At 45.5% G+C, this 19,131-nt stretch overlaps 1 pseudogene; it reads left to right on the plus strand.

Annotated features, from left to right (window-relative positions):
* Positions 1–13,497: 13,497 nt before the first annotated feature.
* On the plus strand, positions 13,498–15,497 carry LOC139754935 (uncharacterized; annotated as a pseudogene).
* The last annotated feature ends 3,634 nt before the right edge of the window (positions 15,498–19,131 follow it).

The raw sequence follows: 19,131 nt of genomic DNA on the forward strand, positions 1-19,131 counted from the left end.
TCCTGGCCACAAACATCTTCCTGGTCACAAACATCTTCCTGGTCACAAACATCTTCCTGGTCACAAACATCTTCCTGGCCACAAACATCTTCCTGGTCACAAACATCTTCCTGGTCTCTTATCTTTCACTGGATATCTTCATCAGCATTGCATTTTCCTTCATGACACGACTGTCGATCACTGAAAAAATGTCTTCGGCGCAAAATTGATGTACATTTCATCACAAATTGTACAGGATAGCTCAAAGGACCGACTCATAGCCAGGATTCACTTTTTTCCCTTTAACAAATTTTCAAAATGCATAATATGGCCTGGCTGGCATACACTTACCCATATTAAACTAAATGTGAATAATGTATTATGACTATTAGTCCGGACTTTTGAGACAGGTTGTGAACAACACACTGCCTTCCTATAAACAACCTTGAACAAAAATTGAATTTTCATATGTCTGGCATTATAGGAAAGCTGAGGGTGGCAGAGAGAAGGTCTGGACTCTGGAATGATCATTTAGGGTTGAGCGCCTGGAGAGGGCGGAACAGGAATTGGGCACCCACCAGTTAAGTGGGAAGAGAAGGGGTCCTGGAGTAGCCGTTGAGGGTGAAGCGGTGTTGAGGGTGAAGGGGGAAAGTAGGGGAGAGTAGAGGTCCAGGCGGAGGTGAAGGAGGCAGCAAATTGGGGGTCAGGGCCAGTAATGACCTCCCGTGGACGGTAGCCGCCCTCCGCCACGGCTCAAGAGGCTGGTTTAGATGGTCCACTCAGCCGCTCCTCCCATACAACCCCCGCTTCAAGAGGCGAGGTTAAGTCCTCTCCAACAAATGGAACATATCAAGAGTTTTGGTTTCAGATTATCGAAAGCTACTTTTTTACTCCTCTTGTGTATTGGTCTGGTCTGCTCCCGTCAGCGTCCCCGCCCTGTGTGACTGACACGCTGACACTTTAGGTCGGATGTAGTAAACGTTCTTGTTCGTCAGGGCAACAGTAATGATTGAGAACCCGCCATAACAGGCGTCTCAGCACCGTTTGTCTCAATAGGAAAAACTCCATTACACAGATTAATCAGATATATATAGAAAACAACGATTAACGGGAAGAAGATAGCGTGATCCAATATTGTGGTGTATTATGATCAGTGACTGTATTTTCATATATTTCCAAAACACGAGTAAACTGACAAATGAAAGGCCAGAATTGCCTCAGTCCCCCTGACCTGAGCCCGATTTTCTGTACTCCAGAACACCGCTGCTCGCATGGGTTACCAGTGTGACACACTGAACAGTTCTAGGTGTATATATCAACCACTTCACCAGTTATCGTATTCTGACTTATTTCCGGCTCAGGTATACATCCTGAAGCTATGATTTTTACTGTAAATGAAATATATTCAACATATGATAAGAAGTACCTGAGGTATAAGAATATAAAGTACATTCAGTACACAATATGAAGTACAATATATATCAAGTATATTCAGTACTTTATGTGAAGGACATTCAGTATATAATAGAACATTTGATATTGATAAGCAGTGGTTATTTTTGCCGAACGTTCAGTGCAAGTCATATGTTATTATGCCGACTAAGATTAATTTCGACACTTTATTTACTCCTTCTGCCGCCTCAGGAGTACATGGAGATGGGATAAGGTTGGGGCAATGGTTGGAGCTCGAGTGTTGGGGGCGGGTGGGTGACGTTAGGAAGCTGAGTGTTGAGACCTGTGTACCTCAGAGAGGCGACCAGCGGTGCTGACACCTGCGTGGTGGCTGTCTGATCCACATCTGAGGCTTGTGACATTCTGAAGTATCTGCCTCATTATTCTTTAATGGATCGTTCCAAAATATATGTTTTTTATGACGAGCTCGTTGTGTTTGACTTTTAAGCTGAGGCCAAGTGTGGGAGTTTAGTTATCTCATGATGGGTGAGGTGAGGCCTCTCTAGGTAATTACAGTTAATTAGGTCCCCACTAAGAAGGTGTAGAGGTAGGTAATTACAGTTAATTAGGTCCCCACTAAGAAGGTGTAGAGGTAGGTAATTACACTTAATTAGATCCCCACTAACATGATGTGTGGGTAGGTGATTAGCTCCCCTTTAACATGGTGTGAGGGTAGATAATTAGGTCCCCACCAACAATATATTAAGGTAGATAATTAGGTCCCCACTAACATGATGTGTGGGTAGGTGATTAGCTCCCCTTTAACATGGTGTGAGGGTAGATAATTAGGTCCCCACTAACAATATATTAGGGTAGATAATTAGGTCCCCACTAACATGATGTGTGGGTAGGTGATTAGCTCCCCTTTAACATGGTGTGAGGGTAGATAATTAGGTCCCCACTAACAATATATTAAGGTAGATAATTAGGTCCCCACTAACATGATGTGTGGGTAGGTGATTAGCTCCCCTTTAACATGGTGTGAGGGTAGATAATTAGGTCCCCACCAACAATATATTAGGGTAGATAATTAGGTCCCCACTAACATGATGTGTGGGTAGGTGATTAGCTCCCCTTTAACATGGTGTGAGGGTAGATAATTAGGTCCCCACTAACAATATATTAAGGTAGATAATTAGGTCCCCACCAACAATATATTAAGGTAGATAATTAGGTCCCCGCTGAAAAGCCGTTAAAGTCACATGACCTTGATAGGAGACAGCTCACTACATAACGTGACACTCGGGAGGTCATTTGACCTTCCAGAAGTTGAAGGTCAAGTTCAGTGAAGGTGTTACCATTCACAGAAAGTTTGTATCTTAACTATGATGACGCCCGACACTGTGCCACCTTTACTGGCGGGAGTCACGATCAACAGGGAAGACCAGACTCTGAGAACGTAACTCTTGAATCTAATATGGCGAAGGACTACCTGTTTATAGATTATTGCTGGAGAACAAACCAGATGGTGAAAGTAAGTGACGTGCAGAATTGTCTGGGTAGATAGTACGGCTGGCGAACAAACCAAATAACGAACAGTCATCTTCTGTACTGTACTGGCGACGCAGCAGCTGTTGAAGGAGAAGAGACGTTTGAGTGTTAAGGAAAAAGTAGGTGATTGTTGTGGAAGTGCAAGTACAGCGTTAGGAACAGACTGGTGACGTAAAGGATAGATTCCTTGTTTAGTTTCCCAATATACAGTCGTCGGGATTTTCCAGATCTTGTGAAGTGTATATGATTGAAGATTGTATTCGCACCCTCCCAGCTGGCCACAGTCCAAGGACTGTGACAACGTGTTGCTCTGCTTCTGTTACAGACGTGATGCAGGAACTGGAGAGACGAGGATGATATGGGACTACCACGAATTTCTAGATCTGGAGTAGTTGTGTTCACATGTTACGTGGTAATGAAGTTTGGTCTAGAATTACGATCACATACCAGAGTAGGTAACATAGTGTTATAAGAGAAGAATTTTTCAACGATAATACAACGAACATTGAGGAGGAACACTAAGTGTGTGGAACAATCTTCCTTTTAGCTGGTCATGCCCAAGAAAATCATTTTTCTGATTCAAATCACTAAAAGTGTTGACGTCCCTCAGGGCATTACTTCCATGTGGTGACATTGGGATCTCAAAGTGGCTCTCCCGTCTGCCAGGTACACACACACACACACACACACACACACACACACACACACACACACACACACACACGTCTTCATGGTACAGTGGTTAGCGTTACTGAACATGAATCACCACTGGCCAGCCAGGGGTCGGGTCTACATGGACTCATATCCTTGGCGCGGCAGTGGGCCTACAACCAACCCAGCCAGGTCTGGGTTCATCCTCCCCTCGAGGCTGGTCGATAGATGCTCCACTTTGCTTAGCTGGTGTGTGTGTGTGTGTGTGTGTGTGTGTGTGTGTGTGTGTGTGTGTGTGTGTGTACAAGAAAGAAATGGTAGATGTATACAAGGATAAGGGACGGAGCAACACAGATGTGCAACTTTCTCATAACACACATATAGCAATCACACACACACATGGACGCACGCACGCACGCACGCACGCACGCACGCACACGCACACACACACACACACACACACACACACACACACACACACACACACACACGCCTGCTGAAGCTGTGAGGGTCATGACTGTACACCGGGTCCTGCCACCGTTCCTACACGAGGGTCTGGAGTCCTGCCACATTAGGTGGTGTGGGTGTCGCCTCTGATCCCTTCCCTTTAATGGCTAAAGTAAAGTGTGGGTCACTCCAGTGTTGCCGGACGACAGGTGATCACTGCTTGACGAAGTGGAGGAGTTTACGGTGACAGGGTCTGCCTGGCCGCGCGGGCCTGATGCTCCATGTACGAACCATCATCTTCGTCAGGAGACAGGCCTGGTGATTATGCTCAAACTGCTGCCACTGGAATAGCAGCCGCTGAGCACACGGTATTTGGTGCACGGAAGAATTTGTACCATCAGTCTATTACTGGAGTGAATCTGATGAAGATGTTTATCCGGAGGTTCACGACATATGTGGCACGTGGGTTATCTGTCTTCTATTTGTCTTGGAGGTGTTCCTCAGCTGACGACGTGGGCCAGGAGAGTCAGGCGTGGCAGCACCGAGCGCGAACACGAACGCTGGCCTCTGAATTATCTAGCGGCAATCTACGTCAACTGTGGGAGGGAATCAACTCAATGGATCCAGTTCACGTACCATTCAACTTAAGGGGTGGACGCTGTGGTCGGAGAGATGGACATTCCTACCGTCTCGGGTCTACATTCCCTGGAAGCCCCGACCTGTTCCACTGCACCAAAGGTCTGAACACAAGAGACTGTGGACTGGAACCTCCAAGTGTGTGTCTTGTGTATGACTTAGGGACAAGCCTGTCAAACTGTAAAGTTCCGGTCAACCAGAAAGCCAAACTTTACAGTGAGTACGCCGGACAGGTCGGGTTGTGGTGCGTGCCTGACGGTCCTCCATTACACGGTGGTCAGAGAACAATGTTGAGCCATCAAACAGGTGAGGGTGAACACCATGGCTGACTGCCGTCGACTTCCTGAGACAGTGTCGATATGATCCAATCTCTCCTCCTGAACAACAACCTGTCGACAGCAGCAGTTACAGAGTTGCCACAACTCCTCCCAACATTGTAGGGTTTACTGTGTTGTAAGGAATAATCTGTTGGACGCGACAGCACGACTCTTGAACACGACGGGACGACTCTCCAGTATAATGGCGTGGCCTACGACCTGACCTGACCCTTATGACGTAGATTTACCATTTGTCGTGACTGCTCCGCTCTATAATTCGCGTCTCTAATTCGCAGTTATCCTAGTACTGTGAGCTGTTGTGTCAAGTTAGCGAAAGGCGCTACATGGGAAGCTGTCTGATCCCTCAGCTGAGTCAGTGGTCGACGGGCGTTACGTCAGCAGCTCAGCAGCGGTGGTGGTGGAGGCCCAGGTGTTCGCCAGGAAAGTTAATACACTGAATAGTTCACTGTGACACCGACCACTCATGGCCAGGCATGTGGCAAGATCATGTCATAGGTTTCTTGATGATGGTTTGTGTTGGTGAAAGCCTTGTCTGTCCTCCTCGGTGTCACCTGGGCGTCACCTGGTCTTGTAAATAAGCGATCAAGAGCGTGAGGGAGACAGTCCAGCGGCACGGCAGAGTTGTGTCCAGTGATGTACCTGATCTGATCCCTGGTTATATGACAATACTTCCATGAAACACTGAGGCACTGGTTGATGTTCTCTTTAGTGGGGGGGGGGGAGAGAGAGAGAGAGAGAGAGAGAGAGAGAGAGAGAGAGAGAGAGAGAGAGAGAGAGAGAGAGAGAGAATCACCCACTGAGAGATTCGCATCCTGGGGTATTGACATACAAAGCAGTCTGGTACCCACCCCGTCCTGCGATACATGACGGGAAATACACTTTATTACATTTCATTACTACAGTTATGTCATCTTTACGTTACTTTGTTTTTTTTCATTTATGGGTTCACCAGTAATGATCATGGCGTCTTGAACCTGGAGAATGTGGTGAGCAGGCGGTGGGGAGACCACCTTTTACACCCGCGGCCACCAGATGGTCTGACATGACTGGAGAACACGTCATAGCATCGCCGGTGATGATCTTCACAGAAAGAGATACACAAGTCACCCCACTGGTTAATGCAAGTGTTCATCTTACTCAATATAGTTGTCACATATATAGCGTGAAGACAGTTAATGACTGTGAGTACTTTCCTGTGAACACAAGTGTGAGTATATGTGATTTTAAGCCTCGATTACAATTAACGAGTACTAGGGCGTGAGTAAAAGCACCTATTCGTAAGTGAAAGTTTTAGCACATATGGATTAATACAGATTGCACGTACTTGAGTTAGACCTTTTGGGATGGACTTATACATAAAAGACGTACAAAACTATACAAGATGGTATATAAACACCGAAAATTTATGCAAAAGATAGAATGGAAATAAAACTTTTGTCAATAATGGGACCAGTTGTGCCTCCCTAAGACTCATCTGTGTACTGTCGTCGACTGACCTCTCGTGTACGACGTAACGCAGAGAAAGACTAGAAATTTGCAGATGTGTTAGTGGTGAAATACACTTACTCCTTGTGACTGTAGCCGCAGTCACAACTCGTGTTGCAAAATGGACAAGAATGCTTAAGGTGTCACAATTATCAAAGTTTTTTCTACAATCATATAATGTTTTCCTCGCTTTTCAATTTCATGATCTATGAAATCAGACGATCGCACGGGCATGAAATACTAATTATTGTGCGTCGTGTGAGTGTGCTATTTTGACCTGAAAGAACGTGTACGACGCACTTTAGTGTGTGAGGCGTGGCGAGCACTGAGGTGGTGAAGGTATTGCCATCACAGCGACCCTCTTGCTCCCTCTCGGGAGTGCAGGCCACGTGAGATAAAATGAAGTCACTGTCGAATGTTGCCGCTATCTTGGAGGCACCTCATAAGTTTTAACAATGCCCAGCTGACGACCAATGTTCCCAAGTGTCGTGTGGCCAAGCGGGCGCGATACTGGAGCAAGGGATGCGCACCTTACTTGGCCAAGATGTTAGTGCGCCAGGCTGCAGGTGTCGCTTGGCTGTTATCAGGAGTGGCCAGTCACTACCCTTGCCCGTCCTCTGTGTGGCACACACACACACACACACACACACACACACATACACACACACACACACACACACACACATGCACGCACGCACGCACGCACGCACACACACACACACACACACACACACACACACACACACACACACACACACACACACATGCACGCACGCACGCACGCACGCACACACACATACACACACACACGCACACACACACACACACACACACACACACACACATGCACGCACGCACGCACGCACGCACACACACACACACACACACACACACACACACACACACACACACACACACACACACACACACACACTACATAATGCCAAAACTAGAATATGCTTCTCAGGTCCAGGGGAGAGTAACAAAATAGTACCAGAATTACGAGAGCTAAGCTACAGGGAAAGGCTGGAGGCTTTAGATTTACTTACTGTGGAAGAGAGAAGACACAAGGATGACCTGATCATAAGCTTTAAGTCCTTAAAAAAGATTGACAAAGTGGATAGTGGACAGTCCCTTGAGAGATGTAGGGATACAGCAACCAGAGAGTATATGAAACTAGTAAGAAACTTATACATAGGGAAATAAAGAAATAATTTTATAGTATTTGAGTGGTGGATGGTTAATGCAGACAGCATTCGTAAATTTAAGAGATTGTATGACGGCAGAGAGCGTTAAGGAGATGGGACCCCACGAGTGTAAAGCTCCCTCCCCACACAGTACAAATAGGTAATCAATTACACATGGGCATCCGTGGTGTAGTGGTTAGCGTTACTCTCCGTGAATCAGCACGGGCCAGCCAAGATAGGTCCTGTAGTTTTTAAACTGGCTTCATGTTGTGAACAGTGAACAGTTCTTCGAATAATGTAGGGATAGAACCATAACATGAAATTATGCGAGAAGCTTGTTCGAAAAGCTGTAAAGAAGTACTCTTATGATATAAGTTTAGTGGATGAATGGGATAAACTAAGTTATGAGACTGTGAATGTGGACAGCATACAGAGTTATGAGATTGTAAGTAAGGACAGCATACATACACTCAAGAAGATATACGATAGCAGAGAATATTCAGGAGATGAGGTCCCACGAGTATAGAACTCCCCTCCCTCACAGTACAAATATTTCTTTTTCTCTTGCTCATCGTCAGATTTCTTTTCTACCTCTTTTACAGCTCTTTCCTCTCCTTCATCTCATTTTATCTTTCTCTCTTCCTTTCTCCATCATTTTCATATTTTTTCGTCCTCATCGTTCTCTTTTTAATCACCCCTTATCTTTCTAATAAGACGTCGACAAGTCTAGGAGCTCCAGACCTGACCAGGGACCAATAGACATAAAACCCAGTGTGTAGCGGTCTCATCGTCGTCAGGAGCCACCGGTCTACACGCCAGGAGATGATTAGATAATACACCCAAATAAACCCTACACTGTAGCAGCTGGATGTCCAAGCTTCAAAACTCCTGCCTCCTCCTCCTCCTCTTCTTCCTCCTTCTCCTCCTCTTTTTGCCTCCTCCTCCTCCTCCTCACTTCCGTGGAATGTTGCATGAGGCGCCTCTATAGGACGCGGAGGCCGGGAGGAAGGGAAGACTTGAATCGGACGGATGTTCGTCCCAATAGATCACGGGGAAAGGTGAAAGGCGGAGATCTTTATCCCGGGGAGAGCAAGGGCTTTCAGCCAGCGATATCGCGGGGTGAATGGGTCGCAGTACAGGTGCGAGCGAGTGACTGGCTTCTAGTGCAGGTTGGACGTTATACCCATCCTAGAGTCTTGTGGGGTGAGTCCTGAGGCAGAGAATGAATAGATCCTGATTCAGAAGTAAGTTGGTCCTGATGTAGGATTGTGGGGGTCCTGACGTAGAAGTGACGGGGGTCCTGATGTAGGAGTAAGGAGTTCCTAGTGCAGGAGTGAGGGGGTCCTGATGTAGGAGTGAGGGGGTCCTGGTGTTGGAGTTTGTGGGTCCTGTTATAGGAGTGAGAGGTGTGGCTCCTATTGTAGACAGTGGGTGAGTCCTGCTGTGCAAAAAGGATGGGCCTAGGATCATAGAGCTGTTGCAGCCCTGTGTAGAAATGAGAAATTAGGAATCTTTATAACAGAACATCCAAAGATCATTTCTGCAAAGTTTCAGTTCAACTCATCCTTATTTTTTTTTCATGACAGAGGGAGGACAGAAGACAATGACGACGGAGGCACAGTGGCTCACCAGCTGGGCTTCAGAAAAGACGGTGCCTTAAACCGTTCCTTGTGGTACAGGGTCCTCTTGTCAGAGTGAACCAGTCAGATGCTTCCTCCATTTGAATACTGTCACTTGCTCTCTGTCCGTAAACCAGTCCGCCAACATTTCACCTGACAGTCTCATCTGTGGTATTTTACCAAAAAAGTTTTATGAAGTCTATGTACATAGAACCTGAGGATATTCTTTGATCCCAGATATCGTACTTCGAAGCTTAGTTCTAGGGAATCTGCATGCAAGAGTGTGTGATATGGCAACTGAAGGTATAATACACTGGGAGGGCAGAGGGTCACTGGTGTAAATGACAATGCGAGAGAACTTGAGTTCTGTGTTGAAAGACAATATTGATGGGAAATACATGGTTCATTATATGTGAGTGAATGGAGATGAGAGACAACTGATATTACCAGTTCATGTGCGAGACATGTGTGGAAACGAGAGGTTGTTGGATGTAAACGTGCAGAGACCAGGTGGAATATCAGATCATATACTGGTGGACGTGAGTGTGGGAGTTGATGGTGAGTCTGGAAAAAGAGGAAAGGATTTGTGAGAAAGAAAAGGCAAACTTGAGCGAGCTTGGTATTATAGCCTGTGTGCAGAAATACCAGGGAAGATTGTGAAAAGATTGTTGGAGGGTGAGGGTAAATGAACCTAGGAAAATGGAAGAGGAATGGCAGATGTTGAGAAAAACAATGCTTACGTTTTTAAGTGGTGTGTGGCATGCAGATGAGAGGGTAATATATGAAAAAGCGTAGTAAATGGTAGAATGGAATTAAATCGCTTATGAAAAAGAAGAGGAAGGTTTATGAACGGTCTCTGCAAGTAAGGAGTGAGTGTGAATGGGAAGAGTATAAGAGAAAGTGCCAGGTCGGCAGGAGAGATGTATGAGAGATGAAATAGAGGGCGAACAAAGATGGGAAAAGAATATTGGCGAACTTCAGTGAGGTTGAAAATATGGAAGGTGATTAGTGTGAGAACAACAAGAGAAGAAATGAGATGACATTGTTAAGAGCAGATAGAGAAGTGGTGAAGGGTTGTGGGGATGATGATGGTGGGTGTGGTAACGGTGATTGTGGTAATAATGATGGTTACAGTGAAGGTGGTGGTAGTGGTAATGATAGTCGTGCTACTGCTAACACCAACGCGAAGCTGATGCACCAAGGAACTTTAAGAGGAAAAGTCTTGTTCAAAATCTCCATCCACGAGATAGGTGTTCGACCTGGATTTAAGTTCATTAAGGCAACAATAAATCAACGTACTCAAAAAGTGTACAGACAAAAGGTGCTACTCCAACCCTGGCAAAGCCCTGGCCACCGAGACTAGTCCTCGTTTTATTGCAGTGTAGGGGAGCATGTTAGGCTCACGCTCCACTGATGCTAGTTCGGGGAGTACAGGGTTTTTGCCAATATTTTGATGCAGCGCCACTGACAGGCTCTCCGACACTCACTGACCGGTTCTGGTCTGTCAAGAGTCATCCTTTATCAACAGGTTTTCTGTCTGCATAAGACACTGCCTGAGTGTATGAAGAGTCGACGAAGAGGATTCGTAGCCTCCTGGATTTGCTGTTTGGTCATGGGTATGATGCTACATGTATCGAGTGTGGCCCCGAAATGTCTTAGGTGTGACCCAACAGGTCTTGGGTTCACTCAAAAGGTCTTGCTCTTGGATGTGATCCAACAGGTCTCGGGTGTGGTTTTACAGGTCCTGGGTGTAACCCAATAGGTCTAAGAAGTAATGCAACGGATGTTAGGTGTATGACTCAACATGTCTTGAGTTTGGACCAACAGATCTTAGGCGTGATTCATCTTGCCTTGTGCGTGATGCAACATGAAGAATTGAAAGCTGTTTTTGGTGAGCAATCGATTCTTTCCCCAGTAAGGTAAAAGATGAAAAGGACAACCAATTTTTTCACTCATAATCTCCATTAGTTTCAATACACTTGCTCATTTGTTCTTCAAGTTCCTGGTACCAGCCTTACGGAAGTCCTCCACTCCTGGCCGAACCAAGCACAGTAGCTTCTGAAGGTAGCGTCCAGGCAGACGAGACTTCAGGTCATGTAATAGATACTAGTGCCGTGGGGCCGGGTCTGGGCTGAGGTGCTCCAAACCACAGGTTCGAGCAGCAGCTTGCATAAGACGGACCTTGTGGACTGGCGAAGGATGAAGGAGGAGGACACACACTTTTGACAACGTTCTCCACCATGTCTCCCTGACGGTATAGTACCTTTTGAACCAGTTTCCTGCGGCGTATAGTCATTTAGCTGAATTCCTTCTGAAACCCTAGGAAGTCGAGGTCGTGATCTCTTGTGGGCCGAGGAATTTTTGGAAGGCTGGTGTTTCCAGTGCACGGATACCTGCCTAGACTCGGGGTCTCAGTGATGGATCCAGCAAGTCTCATCCCTTGTAACCAGATGGGAATGAAAGTTCTGACTGAATTGGATTCATATAGCTCATACATCTCGATCCTGAGTACTGAAGGTTATGCGGACCATCGACCCTGGGTACTGAAGGTTGTGCAGACCCACAAACCTGAGTACTGAAGATTGTGCGGACCAACAAGCCTGAGTGCTGAAGGTTGTGCGGACCCACGAGGCTGAGTACTGAAGATTGTGCGGACCCACGAGGCTGAGTACTGAGGGTTGTGCAGACTCACGAGCCTGAGTACTGAGGGTTGTGCAGACCTACGAGCCTGAGTACTGAGGGTTGTGCAGACCCACGAGGATGAGTACTGAGGGTTGTGCAGACCTACGAGCCTGAGTACTGAGGGTTGTGCAGACCTACGAGCCTGAGTACTGAGGGTTGTGCAGACCTACGAGCCTGAGTACTGAGGGTTGTGCAGACCCTCGAGGCTGAGTACTGAAGATTGTGCCGACCCATGAGGCTGAGTACTGAGGGTTGTGCAGACCTACGAGGCTGAGTACTGAGGGTTGTGCGGACCCACGAGCCGGACCTTTAAACATGCTTAGTTGCTCATAGATGAAGGTCACTATACATCATTAAGAAACTTCAACTTTATCAATAATTTCATCGATTTCGATGCGTCGATATGACAATCAAGTTTTCGACCTGGGTCACAGTTGCTTCATCAGTGGCACCTGAGACCCGTCCTGATCGAGGGTCATCCTAACAACTCACCATCGCCGCCACGCGTGAACTATGTGACCCATATCATTACTGTGGTGTGTGGAGAAACATCGTCTGGGAACACGACCCGCCTGCGTGTGTTGCAGATCCGTCTAACTGATCCCCTCTTTGACAAGAACTTTTTCAAACTCCGATGCTCAAAGTTGATGAATATTCATAATATTTTCAGGTATCAGGCTTCAAGTTCTAAGTTTAATAACAACGAATAAGTGAATTTATTCCCTACCCAAGGCCCATCTTCATGAGAGAGTACAGCAGAACCCCTGCTGTATTATTTTATAACGTGTCTTCAAAACTCTGTAACCCGTACCTGGGAGGAGAGAGAGAACACATGTAGGGGAACTTGCTCAAGTTGGGCCAGTATGACAAGGAAGGTGATACACGACTCACAACTGGGACCACCACTAGATTTCATCTATGTAAATGATTGGCCAAGCGAGGCAGAACTATTGTTGAATACGTTTGCAGATGATGCCAAAATTATGAATGCATCACAAAGTGACGGGAACTGCAGAACATTGCAAGGACACCCAGGCCAGATGCAGCAGTGGTCGAACAAATTAGTAATGAAATCTAATCCAAGAAAATGTGGTCAAGGATGATGGAAAAGGTGTACACAGACCAGACAGTGAGCAACACGTTGAGAGGAACGTAATATAAAAGTCGTGCTATGGAAGGCACTAGGCACTTGACGTCATGCATCATGGTGAATTTGTTGCTGGAATATTTTGTGAGAAAGGTCGTGGGAGAAACAAACCAAACCCAGGCATTATCAGTATTACCATCAAGTACACGAACAGTGAGAAGTATAGGAAGATATATGCGACCTACGCTCGACCGATCTGAAATTTGTTGCAACAGTCTGGTCTCCTAAACTGACGAGTCACACAGACCTGCTGCAGAGGGTTCACGTGAAGGTAACAAGGATGGTAGCGGACCTGCCTCAGGATAGTGAGCTGCAGACTTGGGGAAGACCACCGACATGCCCATTTCCGAAGAAAGAAGGCTGAAAGGAGGCAGGATAACCATATGTATGACTACGAGTTCCTGATAGCATTAATGTTCATCACCTCCTTCATGTCAGATGAGATTTCAAACCGAGGGTTTACGGCAATTGGACAGGACAAGTGTACGGAGGGACATGAGAAGCAGATCTGTACAAAGACACTTGACGACACATGAAATAACTAAGGAAACCAGAAAGTATGAAAAGCGTTAAATAGAAAACAATTTAGGAATAAATCTAAGTTGGGGCAGACGAATGAAAATCTCCCACCACTTATATACAGTTTGGGAAAATACACATTGTCAGTACAACACCTACCCACCCACTAACACACACACACACACACACACACACACACACACACACACACATTGTGTCCCCATCATTACAGATAATCCACACAGACAACAGCGCCCTCACATTCACGAAATCAATACCTGGCAACTGTCCGTATCTGTGACACTTGCCTCTCACTCCCACAATCCCACACTCCCGCATGCATTCCCACACTCCCACACACACTCCCATATTTTCCCACACTCTCTCACCCAACTGATAATCCTATTATTTTCACTCCCATCCGTACCTACTCACGCGCCCCAGATTCCCGCAGACCTACACCCCACACACCTTTACTCACCCCCACCCCATGCACACACACACACACACACACACGAGCCTCCGTGGTTCAGTTGTCTGTACTGCAGTTCTCTCTTGTAGGACTCTTTAAGAAAAAAAATAAAATAAATATATAAAAAAATATACATATATATATATATATATATATATATATATATATATATATATATATATATATATATATATATATATATATATATATATATATCTTTCTTTCATACATATTTGCCATTTCCCGCGATAGCGAGGTAACGTTAAAGAACAGAGTACTGAACCTTAGAGGGAATATCCTCACTTGGCCCACTTCTCTGTTCTTTCTTCTGGAAAATCAAAAACGGGAGGGGAGGATTTCCAGCCCCCCCGCTCCATCCCCTTTTAGTCGCCTTCTACGACACGCAGGGAATACGTGGGAAGTATTCTTTCTCCTCTGTCCCCAGGGATTTGGAAGAGGAGGAAAAGGAAGAGGAAGAGGGCGAAGCTAAAGCCAGCCCAACGGGCGAGGGCGTGGGCCTTACGCCTGACTTGAGCCTTGTTGACAGCATCCACCAGCGGCTGCGTCACCGTCTCCCACTGGCTGCTGTTCAGCCCCTGGCGTTCCAGCAACTCGTAGAGAGTCAAAATTTCTTCATTTACCATCTCCAACGTTTCTTTATGCTTCTGCCGAGGGGCTCTTGGGGATGAAGGCCCATACTATGTTAGTCGCTCCTTGGTTGAAGATGACTGCAATGTATGTGAATCTCTGGAAAAGGTGGACCGACTGAGTAATGCATCATCGGATGTTGTGTCTGAAGATTACTTGAAGAATGATATTCCCTTTATTGTCACGGATGCCATGGATGATTGGCCTGTCATGAATACTGAGCACTTCTGGTTTGACAACATTACAGAAATGTACCTGAGTGAGGAGTTACGTGGCATATATCCTTGTGAGTTGACCTCTAACCTCCGCTTACGTCCTGATGACTTGAGAGGGTTCCTAAAGAAAATTCATAATCCAGATGTACACCGCTGGTATGGTCATTGGGAGAAGTGTAATAAGAAGGCTGCAAAGGCCTTACGGCAAATCTACCGGCGCCCATACTTCATTCCTCATATGGTTGACTTCTCTGACTCAAATTGGGTCATCATATCCTCAGACTTTAAGGGCAAAGTATATAAAGAGGTGGACTTTCAAACAGAATTGTTATGGGTAGCTCAAGTCCGAGGGTGGAGCCGCATAAGGTTGGTTCCTCGGGAACCATGTGATCATTTCTGTCCTGAGCTACTCGATACTATAACTGAAGGACAAATGGTTGTGGTAACAAATTTATTATGGAAGTTTGAGTACATCCCATGAGAGCACACTGACAACTTGGCTGTGGGTGTTGGTGGTTTTTGGACTTAAGATTTGTGCTGCATAGAGATAAAACTGGGGGATAGGGGAGAAAGAAATACTTCCCACGTATTCCCTGCGTGTCGTAGAAGGCGACTAAAAGGGAAGGGAGCGGGTGGCTGGAAATCCTCCCCTCTCGTTTTTTTTTAATTTTCCAAAAGAAGGAACAGAGAAGGGGGCCAGGTGAGGATATTCCCTCTAAGGCCCAGTCCTCTGTTGATAACGCTACCTCGCTAATGCGGGAAATGGCGAATAGTACGAAAGAAAAGAAAAGATATATATATATATATATATATATATATATATATAGATAGATAGATAGATAGATAGATAGATAGATAGATAGATATAGATATATAGATATAGATATATCAAAACGCTAATAGGCAGTGCATTCGTTCAAGAAATAGAATCTCTTAGCATCCTCTGCAGACAATTCATCCACTCCAGTCTAAACTATCCCTCACCATCTCAAAGGAAATACAACATAGCGATTTTCCAAAACGTGGTTTTGGATAATCGCATGTTTACCAAAGGGCGTCCTAGCTTCATCTCTTCGTTGTATATCAACTGACTGTTATATTTCTCTCTTGTGTCTCCCCTGATGATGTGATTATTACACGAAAGTGCACTTAGGAACTTATCGTGCTTCATTTTCCCCGGGACTCAGGAATATATATATATATATATATATATATATATATATATATATATATATATATATATATATATATATATATATATATATATATATATATATTCATTTTGCTTTGTCGCTGTCACCCGCGTTAGCGAGGTAGCGCAAGGAAACAGACTAAAGAATGGCCCAACCCACCCACATACACATGTATATACATACACGCCTACACACGCAAATATACATACCTCTACATCTCAATGTATACTTATATATACACACACAGACATATACTTATATAAACATGTACATAATTCATAGTGTCTGCCTTTATTTATTCCCATCGCCATCTCGCCACACATAGAATAACAACCCCCTCCCCCTCATGTGTGCGAGGTAGCGCCAGGAAAAGACAACAAAGGCCCCATTCGTTCACATTCAGTCTCTAGCTGTCATGTAATAATGCACCGAAACCACAGCTCCCTTTCCACATCCAGGCCCCACAGAACTTTCCATGGTTTACCCCAGACGCTTCACATGCCCTGGTTCAATACATTGACAGCACGTCGGCCCCGGTATACCACATCGTTCCAATTCACTCTATTCCTTGCACGCCTTTCACCCTCCTGCATGTTCAGGCCCCGATCACTCAAAATCTTTTTCACTCCATCTTTCCACCTTCAATTTGGTCTCCCACTTCTCCTCATTCCCTCCACCTCTGACACATATATCCTCTTGGTCAATCTTTCCTCACTCATTCTCTTCATGTGACCAAACCATTTCAAAACACCCTCTTCTGCTCTCTCAACCACACTCTTTTTATTTCCACACATCTCTCTTACCCTTACATTACTTACTCGATCAAACCACCTCACACCACATATTGTCCTCAAACATCTCATTTCCAGCACATCCACCCTCCTGCGCACAATTCTATCCATAGCCCACGCCTCGCAACCATACAACATTGTTGGAACCACTATTCCTTCAAACATACCCATTTTTGCTTTCCGAGATAATGTTCTCGACTTCCAAACATTCTTCAAGGCTCCCAGAACTTTTGCCCCCTCCCCCACCCTATGATTCACTTCCACTTCCATGGTTCCATCCGCTGCCAGATCCACTCCCAGATATCTTAAACACTTTACTTCCTCCAGTTTTTCCTTAAAATGGCTTTGAAAAACCTACTACGTCTTATGAGCAGAAGTAAATGTACTGAGTATCTACCGTAGGTATGTGGATGAGGTCCTAACACAATTTCCCAGTACTCACTAGCGGTATCATCCTGGATTTTGGGTTACCTCACTGTTCTCCACATTCTTTTTAGAATTACGCCTAAAATACGTCACGATACCCCTGCTAATCTGAGTAAAAGTGTCCTCTACGACAGTAAACCAGCAATCAGTTGGCGAGAACGACTCAGCATGCTTGAAAAGCAATTTTCTTTTTTCGTCCTTATGCTTTTCTCTGTAAAATCATAGTGCGTCTTATGGATCGGGCGTCTTATAGGCCGAAATATACTGTCATATATATTCAGACTTGTTCTCCATTTTCCTCGGTAGCAATGGAGGTAACCCAAGCCTAATTCATTCACGTCCCTTCTCTAGCTGCCATGTTTGATGCATAGAAAGCACAGTTCCCTATCCACAACCGGGCCCCATAGCCCTTTCTATTGTTACCTTCGGCTGCTTCATATGCCCTGGTTCACTCCTTTAGCAGCACGTCACCCCTGTATACCACATCGCCCCAGTCCACTCTATACCGTGCACGCCTTTTACCCTCCTGCATGTTCAGGCCCCAAGCACCCAAGACCTTTTTCACCTCGCATCCTTCTGTCTTCAATTTGGTCACCCCATTCTCTTCGTTCCCTTTGATTATGACACATATATCCTCTTTGTCATCTTCTAATCATTCATTCTTTCCACGTGTCCAGACAGTGTCAGCTCACTTCATTCACCTGTTTCATCCACGCTCTTTGTTTACCACATCTCTCGTACCTTTTATTTCAGACTCGATGAGACCACCTCACACCACATATTGTCCTCGAACTTTTCATTTCCGACATATCCACCCTACTCCGCACCTCCTCATCTAGAGCCAATGTCTCGCATCATACAACATCGTTGGGACTACTATACCTTCATTAGTACCCATTTTAGCCCTTGCACATAGCGACCTCTCTTTCCACACATTGCTCATTGCTCTCAGAATCTTCGCCTCCTTATCCATCCTATGACTAATATATATATATATATATATATATATATATATATATATATATATATATATATATATATATATATATATATATATATATATATATATATATTTGTCCCTGAGGATAAGGAAGAAAGAATACTTCCCATGTATTCCCTGCGTGCAACAGAAGGCAACTAAAAGGGTGGGAGCGGGGGGCTGGAAATCCTCCCCTTCAATTTTACTTTTCCAAAAGAGGGAACAGAGATGGGAGCCAAGTGAGGAATTTCCCTCTAAGGCTCAGCCATCTGTTCTTAACGCTTCCTTGCTAACGCGGGAAATGGCGAATATGTATACAAAATATGAGACGGAGCCATACGAGTGCGAATTTCATTCCCGTAACACAAATCAGTCACATTGCCACTCAGCTCCACACACTCTCGACTACTTTTTACTCAGCGCACCACACATTCATCACCTACTCTCTCTTATTTCCAAACAGCCACAGTGCCACGCACCTGTACCCAAACACTCGTACGTCCCTCGTCTTCCACATTACAACAGTGGACCACAGAGCCAAGTCCCCTCGTCATCACACTCACACTGTTAACGCACCCACACGGCCTCTTTCACCGCCGACAAGAGGTGCCGTGGGAGTGCGTGGAGGGTGCGGCAGGGAGAGAGGGACGAGAGGGATGGAGGGAGACGGGGGGTCGCGCCATGTACCGATTTGGCCACGATATTGGAATGTCATGTCCAGAGTGAAAAAGGGGAGCTGGGACCAATTACACAGTCCATTGGTGTGAGGTGAGG

This window comes from Panulirus ornatus, chromosome 18 (assembly GCF_036320965.1).
Source record: "Panulirus ornatus isolate Po-2019 chromosome 18, ASM3632096v1, whole genome shotgun sequence".
Taxonomy (NCBI): domain Eukaryota; kingdom Metazoa; phylum Arthropoda; class Malacostraca; order Decapoda; family Palinuridae; genus Panulirus; species Panulirus ornatus.